Source organism: Macrobrachium rosenbergii, chromosome 2 (assembly GCF_040412425.1).
Source record: "Macrobrachium rosenbergii isolate ZJJX-2024 chromosome 2, ASM4041242v1, whole genome shotgun sequence".
Classification (NCBI taxonomy): Eukaryota; Metazoa; Arthropoda; class Malacostraca; order Decapoda; family Palaemonidae; genus Macrobrachium; species Macrobrachium rosenbergii.
This window is the reverse complement of record NC_089742.1, coordinates 73,341,307-73,359,053: the sequence shown is the minus strand read 5'-3', so window position 1 is coordinate 73,359,053 and position 17,747 is coordinate 73,341,307. Positions and strand designations below refer to the sequence as shown.

Sequence of the window (17,747 nt, the reverse complement as noted above, 5' to 3'; positions counted from 1 at the left end):
TCGAACAGCCAGTCTCCTTAACACACTTTGCTTTAATTATTACAAGTTTTAATAACTCGGGACAGAATACCTTCGGGTAAAAGGTATTCCGGTGTGAGTTGTTAACCCTTAATATCTTATCTCTATCAGTTCAGTCATAAGATAGTATATATATATATATATATATTTTTTTTTTTTCTTTTACTAACAGGACCTCATTGAAACCGGATTGTATCTAGCGGAGGTATTTATTCAGTATTGAATGTCTCCGCTAGATACCATCCAGTTTCAATGAGGTCCTGTTAATGCACAGATAATTGTGTAAATAATTAATAAATAATTGTGTAATATGATAGGTTATATATATATATATATATATATATATATATATATATATATATATATATATATATATATATATATATATATATATATATGTATGTATATATATATATATATATATATATATATATATATATATATCTATATATATATATATATAAATGTGTGTGTGTAATTGTAATAGCCACAATGCCCCCGTAACTTCCCGAATTCTTCGCACATTTTTCGATACGCTTTTCGCTGCAAAGCCTTAAGATTCAAGTGCAAGAAATTTGAAGTGGTTATGATGTCCGGTAGCGAGAAACGAACCCGTGTCACCATAATCACGACGAGGTCACGTTTAAGTACAATACTTAACTTTCGTGCGGAATTTGCTGGCACTTTCATTAGATGTATTTTAGGTCCGTTTTCATTTCCGGTCTACAGTTAATGAGTTTGGCATTTTGCTCATACCAGTCTGTGCTGTTGTCTAATTGGACAAAAAATTTTAAAAAAGTCTTCTTTATGCACATATAGCCTCACCCTCAATTTCATTTTTAATTGAATCAGTAACGTCAGGATATAATTCCATGAATTTGTCGGATTATTTTTAATGGTAATTACTTAATCGATTCTTATTTCCAAATTTAAATGTGAGGCTCCACTAATAAGAATAAAAACTAGAAATGAGCTCGGAAAAATGTTGAGGAAAGCCATAAAACTTTTACATGTTGTCTCTGAATTGTTATCTCGTAGGGGAACCAGAAGAGAGAGAGAGAGAGAGAGAGAGAGAGAGAGAGAGAGAGAGAGAGAGAGAGAGAGAGAGAGAGAGAGGGGGATCTATTCAGCTGATTAGAAGGAATGAATTAATCATGAAATCCCCGTAAGGGGGTAGAGTCATCAGTGCACCTCATGCGGTGCACCATAGGCATTACTTAAGGTTCTTTGCAGCGCCCCTTTGGCCCAAAGCTCAACCCTTTCATTTCTTTTACTGTACCTCCATTCTTATTATCTTTCTTCTATCTTACTTTCCACCCTCTCCTAGCAGTTGTTTCATATTGCAACTGCAAGGTTTTCCTCTTGTTGCACCTTTCAAACCTTCTTACTGTCAGTTTCCATTTCAGTGCTGAGTGACCTCATAGGTCCCCAGCATTTGGCCTTTTGGCCAAAATTCTGTGTTCTATTCCATTTTATCATGAAATTTAGACTACAAAACCAAGCACTCGGGCACTTTTAGCTTTTTTAGCCATTCAACGCTTAAGACCGTGAAAGGAGTTGAAACGCTTGGACGGCCTATTATTATTATTATTATTATTATTATTATTATTATTATTATTATTATTATTATTAAAAATAGTTGAACCAGACCAATGAGCTGATTAACGGCTCTCACAGGGCTGGCCCGAAGGATTAAAATGAAATGGTGTACCAGGTCTGGGCCATTGGCCAAGCACTGGGACTAAATGAATAATGACAATGAAATTTTAAAAATAAATATGCATAAAAGCATATGCCTCCACACTGAACACACGCACACATTAAATGTAATTACCAAAGACAAATGAGATGAAGACCTAAAGGAGAAACTGAGAGAACGCCCACAGGTGTACTAAGAAGTAGTAGAAGAAAGGAAAGTACACATGAAAGCTCAAATAGTGGGTGTAGCTAGGAGCTGAAGGTACTCCACAAACATCCTTAATTAGTGCCTCAGCTGGATTTGGTTGGTTAAAAACGATGCTTATTTTTCATATAGTATAAAAAACGGAATAGTAAGGTTATTTAAAATGGTTTCTTTTTTTCTTTCAGGTATGTTATAACACCTGTTACAGTTAAATGATTTAACCAAAGTAAGTACTCAGAACCTTGTATCTTAATGCAGCGCTTGTATACGTATCTAACTATATATAATATATATATATATATATATATATATATATATATATATATGTGTATATGTGTGTTTGGGGGGAAGACAACGGAAATGCCTTGAGGATGGTAATTGCTAGAAAAAGAATAACCACAGACTCGTGGGAAAGATATGCCATTATATATTGTAATACTCATAAGAACGGAATCCTTATTTCAAAAAACCACCCACTCCCGTGTCAGAACCGCGAAGAAGTGCAAATTGGTTAACTAATTCAAAAGTCTTGTTTATTTAAAGGTCCCTCGTTCAAGCTGGAACACTCTTACGCCGTTCATCGACCATCTGACAATATACAGGTGTAAGCAAAATCTTTCATGAAAGCCAAATATGATAGAGGGCATTTGGATGTAAATGTAAGCGCTTCCAGGAATTGTGTTTCTCGTCAAATTCTTGTGATATATTTGTTAGTTTCAGCTGTCCTTAAAAGCGCGGAATTTTATTTTTGGTTTGTCCCCTCCTCTCCCCCACCTTTACCCTTCCTGCGCGTCCTTTATGCAAACACACACACACACACACACACACACAAGAGTTTTCTTTGGGACAGGTATTATAACTATTAGCTATACCAGTCGTTAGTATCTGCGAGGGCTAATGTTAGATAGAAAAAAAAATCAGAGAAAGAGAGAGACTTTGCGTAAAAGGGGGAAGAATGAAATTAAAGAGTAATAGACAAGAAACAGGCCGACTGATAAAGGATAACTTGTTTATGAACAATCCGGATGGACATGGAAATGGAGAGAGAGAGAGAGAGAGAGAGAGAGAGAGAGAGAGAGAGAGAGAGACTTTGCGTAAAAGGTAGAAGAATGAAATTAAAGAGTAATAGACAAGAGATAGCGACTGATAAAGGATAACTTATTTACGAACAGTATGACATTTGTCACCCTTCCGATGTCCGTATGGACATGGAAATGGAGAGAGAGAGAGAGAGAGAGAGAGAGAGAGAGAGAGAGAGAGAGAGAGAGAGAGAGAGATACTTTTCGTAAAAGGGAGAAGAATGAAATCGAAAAAAGTAAGAGAAAGATTAACTGATAGAGGAAAAACTATGTATGAACAGTATTAGATATGTTGTCCTTCCGATATCCGTATGGACATGGAAATGGAGAGAGAGAGAGAGAGAGAGAGAGAGAGAGAGAGAGAGAGAGAGAGAGAGAGAGAGTAACTATGCGTAAAAGTGAGAATGAAATTTTTAAAGAGTAAAGAGACAGACTGACAGAGAAAAAGTTACATATGAACAGTGTTACATGTGTCGTTCTTCCATGTCATCCTTCCAGTGCCAGTATGGAAACGGACAATCCCTCAAGGAAAAAAGTATACCTTATTTTAACCAGACCAGTGAGCTGATTAACAGCTCTCCTAGAGAGGGCTGGCCCGAAGGATTAGACTTATTTTACGTGGCTAAGAACCAATTGGTTACCTAGCAACGGGACCTACAGCTTATTGTGGAATCCGAACCACATTGTACCGAGAAATGAATTTCTATCACCAGAAATAAATTCCTCTAATTCTTCATTGGTCGGCCGGAGACTCGAACGCCAGCCCAGCAGAGTGCTAGCCGAGAACTATACCGACCCTTCCTAGGAGGAACTGTTATACAAGGAAACCAGTTAATACCAGCATAAAAGACAGAAACAGCTGAGCGGCTGATTATACAGAAACAGAAATCTCCTTAACAACAAAGACGTCGGGCTAATACATTCCTAGGCTTACATTTATTGATTCGCAATGATATTTTATTACAACAGATTCAGTAAGATTTCTCCAAGGTATATTGTTTCAGTATCAACGAGATATGTTGTTACAATATAAAAAAAGTAGCCTTCTTTACTTTATCACTATGATTTGGATCATTTTGAATATATGAATATACATTTATAGGCTTCCTGCTAACAGCAAACTGAAAGACATTTCGAGCACGGTGAACGTTGACATCTAAAAAAGGGCGACAAGGATCCTTCCTACCTGTAATCCTACAGCCTGGATATTATTCCTTTATGATTCCTTCAGGAGTTTGAAGGTAAATTTGTTACTGTTGTTTGTCATTTTAGTTTCCTTCAAAAGAAAATTATCGAGATGTCTATTTGTCTGTCCGTCCTCACTTATTCTGTCCGCTTTCATATCTTAAAAACTACTGAGGATAGAGGGCTGCAAATTGGCATGCCGATCATCCACCCTCCAATCATCAATCATAGCAAATTGCAGACCTCTAGCCTCAGTAGTTTTTATTTTATTTAAAGTTAAAGTTAGCCATGATCGTGCGTCTTGTACCACTATAGTTGCCAACAACACAGGCCACCTACGGGCCGTGGCTAAAAATTTCATGAGCCGCTGCTGAGAGTTTTATGGGCCGTGGCTGAGAGTTTCATGCAGAATTACATGCTGTACAGAAAACTCGATTGCGCCGAAGAAACTTCGGCGCATTTTTCACTTGTTTATGTTGTCGTTTCTTATACATCCTCGTGAAAACGTGCTCTTGCTCAGTCAGTTCCAAAGAAGGGTTACAGCTGTGGTCCTTCAAACTGCCGTTCTGTTTCTCTTGGCGTCCGTTCTTACCAAAGTCTGCCTTTTGAATGACTAGTGTGACTTCTGCAATCAAGTTTTCTGGTGACCTTCTTTGTCTCACTAAGTTAAGTATACCTTAGTTTAACCAGACCACTGAGCTGATTAACAGCTCTCCTAGGGCTGGCACAAGGGATTAGATTTATTTTACGTGGCTAAAAACCAATTGGTTACCTAGCAACGGGACCTACATCTTATTGTGGAATCCGAACCACATTATTACAAGGAATGAATTTCTATCGCCAGAAATAAATTCCTCTAATTCTTCATCGGCCGGTCGGAGAATCGAACGCGGGGCCAGCAGAGTGCTAGCTGAGAACGATACCCACCCGTCAAATGAGGAACTCTTTGTCTTACTGATGCTTGGTCCTTTCTCATTGGTGGTTTAGTAATTGGCATTTTCTATTATAAGGTTCTATTAGCCAAATTTCGAGTTTAAAAAAAAATTATATATATTTTGTTAAGGGTGTTACATCTGTACCCCTCCCCATCTCTAGAAGTGTTCTTCAGGTTTCTGTTCTCTCACTTAATTTTTTTCCTCTTTATCAGTGACCTCAAGTATTCCTCTATTCCAATTCCTGGTTTTACCGATGTTCCATCCTTCCATTTCCTTCAATATTCACAGCCCAGCTTTTTTTTTTTCATGGTTGAAAATCATTCTCAGATTACTCTTTCTTCACTTATGAACTCTGATCTTCTGAGCTTACACAAATGATGATCATGTAATTCAGTAGAATTCCGTTTCCAAAATATAGTTTCTACTCACTTCTCAATCTCTTTTCCCATTCAGTTCTGTCATTCTTTTTTTTTTATGAAAATCTAATTTTGGCCACTGACTTTTATCAACATTTTGGATGATTAGTGTATTTTAAAGGTACTTTGAAAAATTTGCTCTTGAAATATAAGATGTATTCTTAAATAACATAGAATTTTCTTCATTGTAACAATCAGAAGTTTATATTAACCTTGTTTGTATATCTTTGAAATGCTGTATTCACATTTAGGGTGCTACATCTTTTCTCTCCTTCCGGGCCATGACTAACTCAAGGTTTCATCAAACGGTTGCTCTTACATATTCTGTCAGCCTCTTGGTCTTCAATGGAGGATGGCTTCCCTGCCTCTTTTCTGGAGGTGATATCTTCTGTTGAACTCAAAAAGAGAAATCCTCCGCCTAATTGATAAGGAAATCAGTCATTCTCAGATTTTTGCTTCCTGCTTTTATTTTTCTTGAACCTTGTAACCGTGAAATTTAATATTCAAAATTATTACTACCTTCATAGCAAACCCTCATTCTTAGTTTCCTGTCAAAGAAAACTATTGAGAAGGCGTTGTCTTTTTGTCTGTCCGTCCGCACTTTTTCCGTTCCACCCTCAGATCTTAAAAACTACTGAGGCTAGAGAGCTGCAGATTGATATGTTGATCATCCACCCGCCAATCAGTCACCAAACATAACAAATTACAGCCCTCTAGCCTCAGTAGTTTTTATTTTATTGAAGGTTAAATTTAGTCATAATCGTACGTCTGGCAACGATATAGGACAGGCCACCACAGGGCCGTGGTTAAAGTTTCATACAGCATTATACCTAGACCACCGAAAGATAGACCTATTTTTGGTGGTCTTGATTATACGCTGTACAGAAAACTCGATTGTGCCGAAGAAACTTCGGCGCATTTTTTACTAGTTTCTGCTTTTCCTTGATACAGGGAGGTTTTGAACCTTCTGTGGTTAACTTCGTATTCCAGTCTAGCAGCTACTTGATTTTGGAATAGTTGGAAGTATACTGTTGTTACAAGTGTTGCATTATCTGTACATTATACTATTTTATGTGCAAATTCAGAAATCTCATGTTAACAGTCCCAGAACACTACCTTGTGGAATGCACTGCTGATGTCAAAATCTCATGTTAACAGTCCCAGAACAGTACCTTGTGGAATGCACTGCTGATGTCAGAATCTCATGTTAACAGTCCCAGAACACTACCTTGTGGAATGCACTGCTGATGTCAATCTTTTAGGCTCTGTAAAATAGCCATCTACAGCAACTGCCTGTCCCAGTCGCAGTAAACTGAAGAATTAGTTGAAGTGGATAACCTCCAACACCTAAGTTCTGAAGTTCATAATAGGGACCTTCTGGTTAAGTGAGGCTGAACAAGGCTGGAGTCCTTATTACATTGTTATTACATTTGTGTTTGTGTAACTAGTTAAAGCTAAGAGAGTATCGAAGTAACTAAGTATTTTCTGTTTGCACAATGGATTTCATAGGGCAAGTATTTCTATTCAAGGTGTATGTACAGAAGATTAACGATCAACTTTCTAGAGGAAAGGGAGCACACCATCTCGTAAATTTTTAAAATTTTCAATCGTCCTTTGGAGCAGGCCAAGTTTTCGGACTTCTCCAGTAAAAAAAAGGGGGTAACTGTCCAAAGTATGAAAGATGCTAGATATCTTTTAAAAAATAACAGGAAAATACCATCATTAGCTAATAATGGAGGGGTAGTAAATGTACTGGGTCCCAAGAGTGAGCATTTTAAATTGCTTGCGAACAACTTTCTGAAAAGTCGAGGCAGTCAAGCTTAAAGCTAATATGGTTAAGAAGCTTATCGACCTGAACAGTAAAATGGAGAGTCATCTTTTTGTTAAATGTTTGGTAGTTTTTGGGATAAAACAAACGAATTTTGTTAACTTAGATTTGATTACAGTTACCATTAATCTTCAACATGTTTATTTAGCTATATAGTGCTACTTAGAACGTACGTAAGGTTGATTTCACCGTTCTTCTCTTGCGGTACAGGGATGTACTGATTCCAGGGAGCACATGACACGCTGATCAAAAACACTACAGCCAAGCTAGTCCTCCCTGAGCAGTGGGTTAAAGTTATTTCATAGCAAAATACATCTTGAGCTTAAGAGACTATAACAACCACATTTCCTTAATTTTATTGGGTTGCAACATGCCACAAATATTCAGCATAATTGCTATCATCTTTTGAAGAATAATTTCATGGAAATCACATGCCCAATTTCTCTTGGGATTAATATGAAACCTTGCTTTACAGTACACCATGTTAAATTGCAATGTCGCAAGAGTAGACATATGAAAATTAAAACAATGATTAATTTCATCTGTGACCTGATTCCAGAAACAAACGGTCTAGATAAGAGAAAACAGGTTATGTATTGGATTATGGCATTGGAGGTCAAGCAAATATGTCCTTAGCCTTCAAACCTTAGAAAATGGATTATAGAGTCAAGGCTCACTTCAACATTACCAGAAAAGAATTATAGGAATGAAATCCATGAAATATGATTGATATGTCCATTAGCAAGTAATTCACACTCACGAAATTAAGTTCAAACTACCTAAATATATTTAAATGTGATTTCTGGTGGTTGCAACGTGATATTTACATAGCCAGGACGTATCGTTTTATACAGTAACTTTCAAACCAAGTTGCTTAATATAAATACCAAAAATAAGCAGCTACATTATCGTGCATCTCATTTTTTGTGGCCACGTCGAGCAACTCCTCACGCCAAAAGCTTTTTCGTCGAAGGTTACAAAATGTTCTGTAGGTTTTCTGCCCGAAAACTGTAGAAGGAAATTGTGCACTTAGAACATAACATGCGGAAGACACGATGCATTGCAGAAGAAAGACTTTGTGTTACGTTCAGATGTGATGTAATTGCCAGGACGAGGTAGAGGGGATGAGAAGGAACACTCGGTTGCTTGTCTAAGTGGAGGAAATTCGACTCCATCCCCACGTCTGATGACAGTTATGCGGTTGCTGAAGCAATGCTATCCCATCATCATATGATGAAGAGACACACGCACAGACGATGGACAAGGTTTAAGAAGGGGAAATATGAAAATTTTTGCTGTTAATTTTCTCTTTGTACGTAACCTTTTGGATTTTAATGCTTTTGTCCTTTTTTGGTGATTTTTACATTTCCTATCACTACTACTTTTCTTTATCATCACGGCAGACAGAAACGTTGGTCTTTTGTGAAAAGTAATCACTGTATTGGTGTCTTAAAATCTTTTTCTATTTAATGTGGAATATTTCCCATACTTAATATGTTAGCAAATACATGCTGCACTTCCTAGCGTGACATTTTTTCATGCTTTCTGGGTTTTATGATTAAATAATAACGTTTAAATCAAAACTGTAACATATGCAAAGCTCTTCGTTAATCTAGCTAATGAGGAACTTTGTTAGCATCAGCACAGTATGGCTCGACCTAGTTTATAAGAACCAAAGAATTTTTTTGTGGTGGTAGATTTCGCATAAAAGAATTTTCCATTTAGTTGCCCTCATTAATGTAATAAGATACACAAATGAAGTTGATAACTTTTCCATAAAGGCAAGAAGTTGGGCGACTGGTTCATATTGAGCAACGGCGACAAAAGTTCGTAATGAGTTATAAATGCCGACAAGAGAGACGATCTGTGTGAAAACTGTTGACCTCTGATGATGAGAAATCAATACCGGCGGCGCAGTGATCGTATGCCGAGAGCAGCGACATCAGGGCTTGAGACGTCTCATGTTTCTGTCCTCATATTTCTTTCGCATTTCCCTCGGGGTCGCGCTCTTCACGTAACCCCTTCAAATTGCATAGGCTTCTTCTTGTGAGCTCATCCGACACGCCTGCCGACAGGAAAATAAACCTGGATATTCACCTAGATAATGTTAATGGTTAATGTTGTTTTTGCCTTTTCGCGTTTGTCTTTACGTTCTGTAGAGCGTTTCCGCTCCACTTCACTTTCAGGAACTGACTAAGCCAGTAGGATGGCCTAATTCATATCTAATCATTGCATTAACTCACTATAAAACTTATCAACCTGATCTGTATAAATATTTAATCTTTAAAACGTCAAAGACGCCATGATAGATATTGATCGTTATATACTCCATTTATTATATGATTTTGTAAATGTCGTGAATATATTTGATAGATATTGATTTTTCTTACACTTTGACAGCGAATTTTTTCGAGAGACTATTCGACGATTTCCCCAAGATCTAAAAACATGCAAACACTAGGAGACATTCAACAAGAAATTAATGAGACATCTATTGGAAAACAATTACGATGTAGAAGAAAGAGGAATTATATTAATCGTCAGATAAGAGGGGACCCACCTGGTGGACCAACTGAAGGCCAAGAAGTTTACTTGAATGTTGCCAGAAAAGCTTTAAAACTTAGAAAGAATGAATATTACTGAAAAATCGATGATAAAGTTACGCTCCCTCACAATTTTTAAGTTCAAAGCTCCTTTGTATTATTGAATATGCTCTTTGGAATAAAATACTTTTAGATGTTTGTATCCTACAACGTACATTGCTAGGTTTTTCCAATTTATAATGTAATTTTTAAATCTAGAATTGTACAACTGATACCTCTGAAGTGTGCAGGCATGTCAGAAAGCAGCTCATTTTCTATGGTCTATTTTGGTTAACTCTTTACGCTACTTCCTTCTAAGACAAGGAAGATGTAACATCTGAACTTTATGCCCAATTTAATGTCTACTCACGAATCGGCCTATATTTTAAGAAACATGGAATGTCCATTGTTATGGACGGCTATTTTTTTTATCTATCTGTAAGACAGATAAAAACAAGAAAAATGCGACTGTGAGCCGTATTTTCCATTCTATTCACATTATATAATTTAAAATTTATCACCTCATTCTATCCACATTATATAATTTAAAATTTATCATCTCATATCTAAGGTTTCCAAGTGATTCCAGTTTGTTGGAATTGTCCCTCCCTCTACATACATACATAAAGACATATCTACAGTATATATCTATATATATATATATATATATATATATATATATATATATATATATATATATATATATATATATATATATATGTATGTATATATATGTATATATGTATATATAAACTCACAAAGAGAGAGAGAGAGAGAGAGCCGTATTTTCCATATATTCATATATAATTTAAAATATCATATCTAAGTATTCACTGTTCATAATTTGGTATATATATATATATATATATATATATATATATATATATATATATATATATATATATATATTCTATATATATATATATATATATATTTTTTTTTCTCCTTTGCTTTTAGATTAATTTCACCCTTTCAGTCGAAAACCAAAGATTATTCTTACTGCACTGGTTTCCAAGTGATTCCAGTTTGTTGGAATTGTCCCCTCCCTCTACATACATACATAAAGACATACATACTTACAGTATATATATATAATATATATATATATATATATATATATATATACATAAATATATATGTATGTATGTATGTATGTATGTATGTATGTATATATATACATGTATATATGTGTATGTGCGTGTCTGTGTATGTCTTTTTGTGTGTTAGCATAAACTCACAAAGAGAGAGAGAGAGAGAGAGAATCCTCGTAGAATTAAACAGTTCGATTTCAGCAAATTGACAACGGTGTTAGCACAGCGTGGTGTCAATCCCGAACTGAAATGGTCTTGTTGAATGGCTTTTGCACCACACTTATGACCGGCGTTTAAGGGCGAGACTGGCTTACCTGAGGGCTTAACTCGACCATCGGAGCGTTTATTGCTTATTCACTCAAGATAGATAGATAGATAGATAGACAGCTGAATGGACAGACAGATAGATAGAATTCTAGTTCGACAGTTAGACTAGACGAGTAACAAGACGGAAAATGAAAATGACTTGGAAATAAATACGGCATGTTTCATGCCGTTAATCTGGCTACTGCATGTTTCATATGAAGAAGCGACACTTCCTCAATATTTAAGGTAAAACAAAAAGAAAGGCTCATACACATACTATATATATATATATATATATATATATATATATATATATATATATATATATATATATATATATATATATTATGTATGTGTGTGTATGTGTTCTTTTTATTTATTTTCTATTTTTTTAAAATGAACATTTGATAAACAACTTCTTCCAAATAAAAAAATATCATGCCACTGGTTATTTAAATAACCTCATCATTCGATATGGCGTCTCAACCTCAAATGCTTGTATGCTAATATATATATATATATATATATATATATATATATATATATATATATATGTATGTATATATATATATATATATATATGTGTATATATGCATTATATATATATACATATATATATATATATATATATATATATATATATATATATATATAGCTAGATAGAGAGAGAGAGAGAGAGAGAGAGAGAGAGAGAGAGAGAGAGAGCTAATAAGCGGGCATCCAGGAAAAGGCAGCACGTATATCAAAACAACAGTTTATTTTGCCGACGGCGTTTCGCAATATCTCATTGCATCATCAAGGCATATGATTGAAGCACTGACCTTGCAGTGCCGTGTGGACAGGGAATTCGCGCCAAACATATTATGTAAACGATCCTGTGGAAATGGCCGGGACATTTCCTGAGTATTTTCTCTGACGTCACCACGCCTCATTTCAAATAACTACAAAATTTTAATCCTTTATATAGTACTAGTGTTTTCGCCACGTCTGCCCACGCCACGCGCGCTCGTCTGTTATGACAAAGCTTTGAAGATAATCGGAGGGTGGTGCCTTGACACTAGCGTATCTTCGAGGCGACCTTGGTTCACGTAGCACTCCGATGGAGGTTTTAGCATGTTAGACATTTTGATCTTTGCTGCCTTGGGTTAAGGAACATCATTTTACTTACCAAAATTTGAGCACTTGAGAGGAAAATAATAGTTAGAATGGCGGGGGTCTCCATTTCTCAAGATAATTTTATCTTTAGTCTGAAATTTGTACAGTTTATTTTTTTTCATTTTATATCCTAATTGCACTGAATTTCATTAATTCACTACCACAGTTAATGTATGATTGTGATTACAGCTTTTATTATCTAAACAAGCAAGAGCACTTTTCACTTCCTAAGCCGTCCGATGAATATGCTTCAACTTGACCAGTAGCTTGGCCAAACATTATATGGTCTTTGATAATGTCCAGTTGTTAAATCCACTTGATTAACAAGATACTAAAAAATCAGTCTTTCATGTTTTCTTTTCTCCTTTTCGTTCCTCCTCTTCTCTTCTTGTCCAGCGCCCATCTCGAACTACGAGAAGCACACGACGCCGTATACGCCATCCCAAGGACACCTGATACGGATCTCTTCCGTCCGTGTTAGGTTCCCAACCCCTTTACATACACCGTGAAAACCCAACTACCCTTATTTGCTCGCCATTTTCAGTGTTATCAATATTTGCGTGCAATAGGGTCAGTGGTGTCATTATTATCTCAGATGATTTCTGTTGGTACTGTGTGATATCGATGCCTGCTGAATTATCTACCTTTTTCATCGCAGATATTTAGACTCGACCCCAGTTGTCGCTGACAATTAATTATCTACCGTTTCCAGTGTGGATATTTAAGATTATGCCCCAGCTGTTTACTGAAATGCTGTTTATTTTCGTCAGGAACTAAGATTTTATGGTTCAGTGAGAGTTCTAGAACTGAACTTTATAAGATTGAGTATGCCGTGTGTGACGCATTTAGTCGTAATAGTATATCATTATAATAACTGGATGTGGTTGCGTATCATCATAAATGATACATTAAACACTTCATGTATCAATCATCAGCTATTCTCTCTCTCTCTCTCTCTCTCTCTCTCTCTCTCTCTCTCTCTCTCTCTCTCTCTCTCTCGTGACCATGAGTGAGAGGTAACCTAAGCCCACTGGTCATGTTGGCTTCTTCAGTATTTGTTGTGTCAGTCATCGTTGGGAAGTCATGTGGAACGGAGGCGCTGAGAAGCCACTCTTAGTGATTTTGGTATGGGTTCATAGTGCTAGCTCATTTGTTTATGGATTCATAGTGTTGACTCATTTGTTTTGTGGACCCCTGAAAAGGACTTGGCAAAGTACAAGGAAGATTTTGTTAACGCCTTTGGCGTAATCCAACTAAGTGCAATATATAATAAGGTGATAAATACCCGTTAGGCATATATAATTCAACTCCTTCGTTCCTCTATACAAATGTTCTAAACATCTGCCAGTAATCTAACGTGAAGCCTTTTGTGGATAATTTCTTACTTGCAAAAAAGAGTAGACTCTGCCATTTGATTTGAGAGCATCTGTTAACGTGAACAAACTGCGAGTCGCAAATGCGCCTGTGATAAACGTTCACAATAAGACGTGCAATGACTTCAAAGTTTCGTCGGCGTTCAGTATTTACCGGATCCATAACGTGCTCAGAAGTGTTGTTGTCTCTTACCAGCATCTAAGTTTAACTGTTTATCAGGAACTACGCTCATTTGCAAGGGCCTGAGCACGGTCTAAAGAACCTAGTGACGGGCAACTGGCCTTCTGTCGCGTCTAGTACCGTTAAGTTCATGAAGGAACTGGGATGGCATTTTAGCGTTCACTGTTTCGTGTGCTTTGCAGTTTTGGTGATTTTTCGTAATTGTGCATTTTGTTGTTTTTATGAGGAGTCATAAAATATCGTCAGCTGTATGTTTCCCATGAATTTGTCTGGTTTTTGTGTCAGTTTCTTCCTAATAAGTATGCTGTTATGTTTGATTCGTCTGTTGTTCATTTTCCACTTCTTTCGATCGCACTGTTGGTTTTGTCTGTTAGACTAAGGAAACAAAATCGTTCAGATCATAGGCACCGAATACTGATTTCAGCATGAATTGCACAATGGCTGTGCATTTAAAGCATAAAGACTGTAACCCATTAGGCAGATCGTTTTATGTAATCTTTGATAAGACAGTGGAAACCATTTTTGAATTTTTGTGCTGGCGTTTTGGAGACTGAGAAAAGGAACCTCTAAAAGTTATTTTGAATGTTCTGTCGTTCAGACATCTAGTCCTTTGGTTCCTGCCCTCCATTACTTATTATTATTTTTTATTTTTATTTATTTATTTATTTATTTATTTATTATTTTTGTCAGTCAGCTGAAGGTTAGATCTTGGTTGTCGGGGTAACAGAAGCGCCATGTAGGTCCCTTTACGTCGCAGTTCCACACGATACCCTTACCCGTTCTTATTTTATAGTACTAAAGATTCTGTGTAATCATCAATTATTCTCATCAACTTCTATGTTCTGAGACACTGTACTTTCTTTATACTGTTGGTGTCGAATGATGTTCCTAGTTTTTTGTTACAAAAGAACGGAATGTAATGCTATCTTGTTGAAGTGATTGAAAGGTGACGCAGTGAGTTAAAAATCGCTTTCCACATTTTACACATGCTATACTCATAGCTTTAGTGTCCTCTTTAATGGCGTCCAGAACTAAGACAACCAAAGAGTTATGCGATCAGCCAATTTCCCTCCGATAATGGCTTCTGTAATTTTATACAAAGAAGGTGCTTGGAGCCAGCTCACCATGTCTTGCATATCAAATATGACATGAAGCTGGACGAAATGTGATTACTTGGATTTTGACACGTCTATAGTCTTAAAAGTCAATAAGAAAAGAAAGTAATTAATCACAAAAGTTGTAATTAATATTGGATTTCACCTAAGGCAGAAAATACTTGAGCTTTAGTTTACAACTTGTCTCGTGTGTTCCTGAGAGGTCGACTGTAAGGTATATTTCTTTTCGGGAACAGATTATTGAATAACAGAACGAGTCTTTTTCTTTTTACTCGCTGGATTTATCTGAGTTCAGCCAAAAATCCTTTTCCAGACCTCCACCTCATCATCGAAGAAAGGTAAAATGAAAATGGAAGCTAGGGCAAACGGTGGCCCGCAATAAAGTCACAGGAAAAGAGTCACAATTTTGGCTATAAAAAAAAAAAGTCATGAATTTATGGTAGCAGTTAAAGTAAGAGATAGTGACCCCAAGGGTTTTCGGGATCGTTATCTAGGACTAATATTTCTATGGGATCATTATCTTTATGATGGTTACAGTCTTTTGTTTATGTTTTTACGGGCATCCGCAACGGGCTTGTACCAAACACGCCGCAAAGGTGGATACCGGGCTAAAACCCTTGGGGGTTACTATCTAGGAAAGATTAAGGTGACATTTTTTTCTGTGACTATTTTACCTGGATTCAGGACAAACACTCGCTCATTCTTTAAGGCAGTGGCAGGGGTAGATCACTGAATGTTAATTTCCATCTCTTCCACATAAACACCCTTTCCGTGAAGCCAGTTAGGAGCCACACGCGTCATTAATATGTGGGCGTTCAACTGTTAAAAAATAATTTAACATCCATCCAGGAATGGAGTAATTGTTAATTAAATGACGAAGCCAACTGCGAGTTACTTTTAATTTTTTGACCGACTAGTAACTTCCTCTGGCCCACCGTTCTTCATTCTTGTCGACGTCGTTAACAGACAGATGACGTGACCGATGCCTCGACGCAGAACTTGCATTGACTTACTGGTCTGACTGAAACAATGCCTTGAGGTTTTATGGATGACTAAGTTCATTGGCTTCGGAGCGTGGAAATTGAAAGAATATAAACTTGGACTTTGATTTGCCTCTCACGTATCTTCAAAATACGAGTGACGAAATTGTTTTTACCTTTATTTCTGTTCTTAAATCTACGACAAATAAGATATGAAATATTAAATATAAAACTCATTTTTTCATATATTCCAGTGGATTCTCACTATAGCTGCTGTCTGTAGGGTACAATACAGAAAATATAAACAGTATTACAACACAGGAATTTAGATGATGTTGAAAAGGAAGCATTGTTTCTACTAATATAAAAAAATTGTAATGAAACATTATCTGTATGTGGCTGACGAATCATCATTGAACTTGCAGTCCTAATAAGTGTGAAAATATCTAAAGTAAATATATACTATGCTTGTATGCCTACAATGGGCAACAGGACGTTTGCAACATAACGAGCAACATGCTGCACCTCTGCTTCAAAAGACCCTTCATTCAAAATGTCAGGCATATCACTGAAATGTGCTACATCATCACAACAAACATAAAATATCATTTGTCGTACTGTACACAAGGCATTGCTCTTGTATGCAAATTTAGTGGATGGTTTTGAGACTAGACTGTTGAAGGACGATGTCTGTGATAATACCAGAATCATAAATTAAATTTTGTGCCCAAAAGAAATATTGAAAGGATAGGCGATATTTTTGCAAGCTTTTTGGAACATAAATGAAGATAAATTACTCGTGCCCTGTGAAATTTACTGCTTCAGGATGCATGTGGCCCGTTAAGCATGATTTTCGGTGCGGAAAATGACACTCCATCAAATTCATAGGAAAAGAGCGAAGTTGGGTGGTTAATAGTATTCGCAAAGAAAGCATTTAGAAAGGGATTTGGCAAATATCGGGCATTGAATGATTCCAGGAAAACCTCATGTACTCTACTCAAGTCTGATGACCCATCCCTTTAGACTCTGAGTAAAGGGCACGTACAGGACTTCAAATTCTCTTTCGTACATTCTTAGAAACACCAGAGAGAGAGAATCAAAGGACGCTCAATGAGTTATGCAAGAAAACGAACCCAGGTCGCTGCTTCCATCCTTGTCCGCGAACAAAACCAGTTCCTCTTTTCGGCGAGACAAGTGTTGTACCATTTACGCGACTGATGATCCTATAAGGGAGAGAGAGAATACCGATCTCGTACTTCCTGCCCAGACCGACTCTTTCAACACGAATCGCATTTTCATGGTCGAAACCAGCTACGAATTTAGTCTGGAACTTTGTTACAGTCTCTCTCTCTCTCTCTCTCTCTCTCTCTCTCTCTCTCTCTCTCTCTCTCTCTCTGACCAGCTACGAATTCATCCTGGAACTTCGTTGCAATCTCTCTCTCTCTCTCTCTCTCTCTCTCTCTCTCTCCCCTGACCAGCTACGAATTCATCCTGGAACTTCGTTGCAGTCTCTCTCTCTCTCTCTCTCTCTCTCTCTCTCTCTGTAACCAGCTACAAGTTCATTCTGGAACATTGTTGCAATCTCTCTTTCTCTCTCTCC

General features: G+C 36.7%; 1 protein-coding gene across 3 annotated transcripts in view; it reads left to right on the top strand.

Annotated features, from left to right (window-relative positions):
* HPS4 (Hermansky-Pudlak syndrome 4 protein) overlaps positions 1-17,747 on the top strand; it is a 363,238-nt gene that overhangs the window by 210,383 nt on the left and 135,108 nt on the right. The window contains exon 1 of one of the 3 annotated variants that reach the window (XM_067120917.1): positions 13,564-13,623. The exons of the other annotated variants lie outside the window; for them this stretch is intronic. The gene's annotated coding sequence lies outside the window, so the exon portion shown is untranslated. Of the gene's footprint in view, positions 1-13,563; positions 13,624-17,747 lie in introns of those variants that run through there. 3 annotated transcript variants of the gene reach the window in all.